Source organism: Ailuropoda melanoleuca, chromosome 5, assembly GCF_002007445.2.
Source record: "Ailuropoda melanoleuca isolate Jingjing chromosome 5, ASM200744v2, whole genome shotgun sequence".
Lineage (NCBI taxonomy): Eukaryota > Metazoa > Chordata > Mammalia > Carnivora > Ursidae > Ailuropoda > Ailuropoda melanoleuca.
In genome coordinates this window covers 9,294,638-9,302,218 of record NC_048222.1, presented here as the reverse complement: position 1 = coordinate 9,302,218, position 7,581 = coordinate 9,294,638, and the positions used below count along the sequence as shown (strand labels likewise).

The following is a 7,581-nucleotide window of genomic DNA, read 5'->3' as shown; positions in this document are numbered from 1 at the left end:
CTCATTTGTTATTTATTTGGGTCCTTTCTCTTTTCTTTTCAATAAGTCTGGCTAGGGGTTTATCAATTTCATTTATTTTTTCAAAGAACCAGCTTCTGGTTTCATCAATCTGTTCTACTGGGTTGTTTGTTTGTTTCTAAATCATTTATTTCTGTTCTAATCTTTATTATTTGTTTTCTTCTGCTGGCTTTAGAGTTCATTTGTTGTTCTTTTTCCTCACTCCTTTAGGCATAAGGTTAGGTTGCGTATTTGAGATTTTTCTTGCTTCTTGAGGTAGGCCTGTCTTGCTGTATAATTCCCTCTTATGACCACTTTGGCTGCATCCCAGAGGTTTTGGACTATTGTGTTTTAATTTTCCTTTGTTTCCATGTATTTTTTTATTTCTTCTGTAATTTTCTGGTTGACTCCTTCATTCTGTAGTAGGATGTTCTTTAACATCCCAAGTTTTTTCTTGTGGTTGACTTCAAGTTTCATAGCGTTGTGGCTGGAAAATATGCATAGTATGATCTCAATCTTTTTGTACTTGTTGAGGCCTGTGACCTCGTATGTGATCTATTCTAGATAATGTCCCATGTGCATTTGAAAAGAATGTGTATTCTGCTACTTTAGGATGGACTGTTCTGAATATATCTGTTAAGTTCATCTGGTCCAGTGCGTCATTCGAAGCCATTGTTTACATGTTGATTTTCTGCTTAGATGATTTTTCCATTGATGTAAGTGGGGTGTTAAAGCCCCTTACTTATGGTATTATTATTATCAATGGCTTCCTTTTTGTTATTGTTTTATGTAGTTGGGTCCTCCCAAGTTGGGGGCATAAATATTCACAATTGTTAGATCTTCCTGTTGGATAGACACCTTTATTATGATACAGTGCCCTTCTTCATCTCCTGTTATAGTCTTTGGTTTAAAATCTAGTTTGTCTGATATAAGTATTGCTACTCTAGCTTTTTTTTTTTCATGTCCACTTGCATGGTAAATATTTCTCCATCCCCTCACTTTCAATCTGTAGGAGTCTTTAGGTCTAAAATGAGTCTCTTGTAGGCAGCATATAGATGTGTCTTTTTTTTTTTTAATCCATTCTAACACCCTATGTCTTTTGATTGGAGCATTTAGTCCATTTATATTCAGAGTAATTACTGATAGATATGAATTTAGTGCCATCTTATTACTCTTTTGTCATTGTTTCTCTGTCATTGTGAGATTTTCTCTCTTCTTTTCTAGTCTGTTGCTTTTGGTCTTTCTTTCCCAGAGTCTCCTTTTTAATATTTCTTGTAGGGCTGGTTTAGTGGCCACAAACTCCTTTTAGTTTTTGTCTGGGAAACTTTTCATCTCTTCCTCTATGCTGAATGATAGCTTTGCTGAATATAGTATTCTTGGCTACAGATTTTTCTCATTCTGAAAATTGACTATATCATGCCACTCTATTCTGGCCTGCCCAGTTTCTGTGGAGAGATCTGCTGCTAACCTTATTTGTCCTCCCTTGTAAGTTAGGGACTTCTTTTGTCTAGCTTTTAGGATTTTTTTTTTATCTCTAAATTTTTGCAAATTTAACTATCATATGTCTTGGTGTTGGTCTGCTTTTTTTGATTTTGATGGGAGTTCTCTGTGCCTCCTGGTTTGGGATGTCTGTTTCCTTCCCCAGATTAGGGAAGTACTCAGCTATAATTTCCTCAAATAAACCTTCTGCCCCCCTTTCTCTCTTCTTCTTCTGAGACTCCTATGATACCAATGTTATTGCATTTCATGGAATCACTGAGTTCCCTAAGTCTACTTTCGTGATACAAGATTTGTCTTTCCCTCTTTTGCTCAGCTTCATTATTTCCCATAATTCTATTTTCTGTATCACCTATTCGTTCCTCTGACTCTTCCATCCTTGTGGTCATTGCATCCAACTGGTTTTGAATCTCAAGTTATTGCATTTTTCATTTTAGCCTGATTGGTTTTACACTCTTTTATCTCTGTAGTTAAGGGTATCCCTGATGTCTTCTATGCTTTTCTCCAGCCCAGCTAGTATTCTTATGATTGTTGCTTTCCGTTTTGGATCAGAAAAATAAAATAAAATAAATTCTGGATCGGGCATATTACTTATATCTGTTTTGATTAGATCCCTGGCCATGACCTTCTCTTGTTTTCTTTTGGGATGCAATCCTGTCTTGGCATTTTGTCTAGATCTCTGTCTTCTCTGTGTTAGGAAAGCCTGTTATGTTTCCTGCTCCTGAGAGTAATGAATTTATGAAGAGGTCATATAATGTCCAGGGTCTGGTGCTTTAGGAAGTGTCTCTGGTGTGTACTGCATGCACTCTGCTGCTGTGTTTTGGCTGCTGTATGCTTCAGGTCAGTCCTCTGCTGAGTTTGTCCTTGCCTGCAGTAAGGAGTGTTTGGACCTTGGCCAGAGTGTGGTGAGTTTTAACTACATGTGCTCTGGTCTGCTTCTTAAGAGACCTGATGCTATTTCCACTAGAGCTGAAGCTTTTCAGAACTCAATGGTCAGTAGATGTGGTGCCTTTGGGGGTTTGCACTGGTCTTCCGGGCGGAGGGGCCTGCTATGCTGGCTTTCAGGCTCACTTCCCAGACAGAAGCAGTACCAGCAGAGTGCAGGGGGGGTGGGGCTTGGCGTAAGCAGGTTAGGCAGCCAGCGTTGGTGCTGTGCTGTTTACTGAGGTTGGTTTATGCTGAGGGGTGGGGGAGGGAAATGGCACCAGCCAGCTCTTTTGTCCCTGGAGAAAGGAATTCAAGCTTGCTGCTGTCTGGGAAGCCCTCCCAGAAGAGCGAATAATTTCCCCTTGTGCACCCTAGGTGTTCTTCAGATTGCTGTTTTCACACTGTCTGTCTGGGTTACTTGCCTGCCTGCGGCAGCACAGTGCACTTTGGGCTCTATCCCAGCCAGGCTGGCTGGGTTTTAAAAACTCCAAACTTTAGGGACCTGGTATGGCAGGGACCTGTGCTGGTTTTTGGGGGGTCTCACCTGGCTGGGATTAATGCAGGTTTGACACAGAAGGGTGGTCACACCAGTGTGTAGGAGCATGGCATTTGGAGCAAAGTACACTAAAGAGCCAGTGTCCAGGTAGCCACCCTCACCAGGTGTCTCTGTGCCTATGCTGAGGGTTGGGGGAGGGAAATGGCACCTGCCGGCTCCTTCATCACTAGAGACGCAATGCCACCTCTCTCAGATGCACTCCGAGAAGAGCAAACAGTCTCTCCCAGTGCGTCTCATGCAATCTGCAGATCGCACAGTCTGCCCCCGGATTACCTGCCCCCCTTCTCCACAGGAGTAATGTAGCACCCTCAGGGCCCCATACCAGCCACACCGAAGACCTCTAAAATTCCAGTCTTTGAGCCCTGCTGGTTGCAAAAACTCAACAGTTTTGCGGAAGTGTTTTCCTTGAGCTATCCTGTGTGCTGCGTGCTCGCTCTCTCGCTGTCTCTCCACAACCAGGGCTCCCTCACCTCTATAACACCCACTCCATTTCTCCCCCAAGCCATGTCTCCCCACCTCCTACCTTCCACAACGTGGGCCTTCTCTCTCCCTCTAGTTACGCAGTTTGTTCTGTCAGTCCTCAGATCGATTTCGTGGATAGTCAGAATGATTTGACTTGTCTAGCTGTGTTCAAGGGATGAGGCACGCCTAGGATCCTCCTACTACTCCATCTTAGCTCCTCCCCCCAAATCCCTGTATTTTAAATTTATTTTTCCAGTTATTCTGTTTTGGACTTTAAGTTTCACTTATAGGGGGGCCTGGGTGGCACAGTTGATTAGGTATCCTACTCTTGGTTTCAGCTCAGGTCATCATCTCAGGGTTGTGAGATAGAGCCCCATGTTGGGCTCTGTGCTCAGTGCTGTCTGCTTGAGATTCTCTCTCCCTCTCCCCCTCCCACTCATACTCTCTAAAATAAATAAATAAATCTTTAAAAAGTTGAATTTTATAAGCTTCAAGAGCTTTGAACCCCTTTTCCTTATATGCAAACATTTGGATGTGTATCACATTTTAATAATAAAATAATCCTACCACTGTCAATATCTTCAGCAAAAAAAAAAAAATCCTATAAACTCTTCTGTTGGCAGTTTTATTTCTAAAGCTAATCATTTACATTACTTGCCTTAATAAGATGTGATTGAATTTCCTAAGATTCCTTTCTTATTTTGAGGAAAACCAAATATATTCATGTGCTTGTGCCTCTAATGAAGCAAATCTGAAAAGAATCAAATATGAAAATATAACTAAAAATAGAAACATAATTAATAGTTTCTGATCATTTGCCTCTGCCAGGAATATCGGTGCAGTTTGATTATTGGTTGTAACTCACACATTCAAATGATCCTAGTATTTTCACTTCTTTATTAATATCTTTTTTATTCTATGAAAATGTGGCTTTCCTTTTGACCCTCCTGCTTATATAAATAAGAGCAAATTCCTACATGGACTCCTAAGTTCTGGTTAGCTTTGCTTTGGCCCAAGGCCTCCATGATGTAACCCCTAACTATGTACCGAGATTTAAAAATATGTCTACAGATTCTTAGATATTCCTCTTCTCAAAAAGAGAGCCTAATTTCCTTCCTTTCAGCGGGGCTGTTCTAGTGACTCACTTTGATGAGCAGAATGCGATGGAAGTCAGAGTGTGACTTCTAAGTCCAGGTCATAAAAGGCAAGGTGGCTTCTGTGTGCCCTCCCAGAGCACTCATGAGGACACTCAAACAGCACGAAGTGGTCTACATGGAGAGGAAGCACAGCCTTGCCACCTGTGCAAGTCACCTTGAAGTGGGTCCGTCAGTCCCAAGCAAGCCATCAGATGACGACTGCAGCCCTGACATCCTGACTACCACTTCTGAGCAAGTGCAGCCAGAACCTCGTAGAACTGCCCACTCCTGAATTCTGGACCCACGGAAATCACATGAGACGGGTATGGCTGTTTTAAGCTGCCAAGTTGAGGGATGCTTCATTTTGCAGCAATAGGTAACTAATACTCTAGCTTTCTCACAAATATATACCTCTCTCTATAAAAGGACAAGGGGAAAATGTGGGAAAGTGGGCTTCATAACATCATTAAGACAGTCTCGAACACGAGTGGTACTGAGGCTAGATCTTACAGCCTCATTCTTGGTGAAATGCTCCTTTCTTGGCAGTTGCTGTGGCTAGTGTTTTCACTCTCGTGTTTTCAAGTAGCTTGGCTTATTTGTAGTTGACTGTACAGATAATGCTGGATCAACAAGGGTAACTAATCAACGACAGGAAGGTGTGGCTTTTGGCTCAGATTCTTATCTTAGTCAAGGAAAAATACATCTACTCTACTGTGCTATTTCCAAAGCCCTGCTAGTCTAAGAAAAGATAAGCTCTGACAAACATGAGGACATGGGGGTATGGTCTGGTTCAGGCAGATATTTAGGAGACTGAAGAGAAACAGTAATGGTTTGAAGTTGTAACAAACACCCATGTGTTCCAGTGTTCAAATCTAAGTAATACGGGAGTTTCAGGGATTGCAACAGGGTTGGGTTGGTTTATACTATTCTAAAACCAAACCAGATCTTTTTTTCCCTCTCCAAGTTGATTTCTTTCCAGAAATTCCAATTTCAGAACTTACCTTTTTCTTTGTGAAACATTCATTGTTCTATTAGTCAGCCTCTCAATGTCTTCATGAGTAGGGCCCCATAAGGATTCAAGAGTTCCTTTCTCCAGCACGATCGCGCACAGAAAAAACCTACGGTAAGCTCCAAGATGGCGGCTGTTGCCAACCAGGCTCACGTTATGGTGACTGGGCATCCGAAGCATCTCCTAGAGGGAGATACAGTCTTCTAAGAACCGTGTGCACTGACACGGAGCCTCACAGAGGGCAAAAATAACTGGTTTTTCCAAGAGTACACAAAGGTGTATGCCCCAAGACACTGAAAGATAAAAAACTAAGTTCTATTTCAACTTAAATTAACTCACTATATCTAGGGGGGTAATCATTAAGTAGCACTCAGATCTACAATGATCTCCCCTCATCTTAGGAGATTTAGCAGGGTTAAATTTTAGAAGTTTGAATTTTGTTTTCATTCCAGTTCATCATGTTCTTAAGGGCAGAGCTTGCCTGCCGGCCTGGCATTCCTGTGGGGTCTGCTGCATTCCAGGTTCCCCACTCGAGGGATGGGGCAGTACATCCTGCTGTCTCTGGGGGAGACTGCTGGGCTTTAGAACACACTGCCTTCCCTCTGGCTTAGGACACTTGAGTATCACAGGCTGGCTTGTGGTTTTTACATGTAGGAGGTAGGGGCACCTGAGTAGTTCAGTTGGTTAAGCATCTGCCTTTGGCTCAGATCATGATCCCAGGGTCCTGGGATGGAGCCCCATGTCGGGCTTCCTGCTCAGCGTGGAGTCTGCTTCTCCCTCTCCCTCTGCCTGCTGCTCCCCCTGCTTGCGCTCTGTCAAATAAACAAATAAAAATCTTTTAAAAAATGTAGGAGGCAGGCTCAATATTATGGAAAGAAACTCATGCTAGTAAGAAGTTCAAGGGTGAACACAAACATTCTCTACATGAATATGCACTGGTAACATCCTTTCTGTTGTAGGCTCCTTTTGTTCCAGAAAAGCAAGCAAGAATTCTTGATCAATTACATCTTCTTTCAAGACTTCTTAATGACATGACCAGAAAGCTTTACTTTTTAGAAATAAAGATCAATCAGGTCATTAGTTGTCTTTTTTTTTTAAACCATTCAAAAACCTCAATATTGTAATTTTCAAAATAAGTATTGATTAGAGCAGGATAAGAAGAACTATTATCTTGCTCTTACTTAACTCTAGAGGTATTTTTATGAAGTCATTCTTCCCGTAAATTGGTGCCCTAGAAACACAAGGCTAAATTTTTATTATGATAAAAATGTGTGTCCAGATAACTGTAANTGCTCATGCTTTTTCTTTCTCTCTCAAATAAATAAATAAAATCTTAAAAAAAAAAAAAAAAAAAGACACTCAGCTGTCCAGAATAGGCTAGGTCTAATTCTTGACCTCTTCAGGAAGGCTATCGTGAACTAGATTTTTCTCAAAACTCTGTACGTTACTCATTTGAAGATAAAGCTCTCACAGGAAGCTATCGTTAGCCACTATTTGTCGGGTGGCAGAGCACTGTTACTCGCTCTCTCAAGGACCTGTGTAAGCGCTATGAACAGGGGAGACAACCCTTGGGGGAACCTGGGTGGCTCAGCCAGTTGGGCGTCTGCCTTTGGCTTGGGTCAAGATCCTGGGGTCCTGGGATCAAGGCCCATATTGGGCTCCCTGCTCAGCTGGGAATTTGCTTCTCCTCCCTCTGCCACTTGTGCTCTTGCTCGCTCGCTCACTCTCTCTCAGAACAAAACAAAACAAACAAACAAAAAGACCCCCTTGGCTTGTCTGCTGCAGACGTCACGTTGGTTGGTCTGGAACCTGTGAGACCTGGTCCAGCCCTTCTGCACTCTGAAGGTGCCCCATCTTCCCTTCAGGGGTCTGCTCTTCCAGGACACATCACCAGACATGACACGGGGAGGAGACTGAGGCAAGCATGCCACTCTCCCGCTCACCCACCCCTCTCCCTCGGTTTTCCAGCATCAAACATTTAATAACAGCAGCACCCA

At 42.5% G+C, this 7,581-nt stretch overlaps 1 long non-coding RNA gene across 1 annotated transcript; it reads right to left on the bottom strand.

Moving 5' to 3' along the window:
* Positions 1-3,949: 3,949 nt before the first annotated feature.
* Positions 3,950-6,311, bottom strand: LOC117802276. The gene is made up of 3 exons (XR_004625366.1): positions 6,252-6,311; positions 5,577-5,767; positions 3,950-4,190 (listed from the first exon to the last, which is right to left on the bottom strand). It is a non-coding gene; the product is annotated as an uncharacterized LOC117802276 (long non-coding RNA).
* Between the last annotated feature and the right edge of the window lie 1,270 nt (positions 6,312-7,581).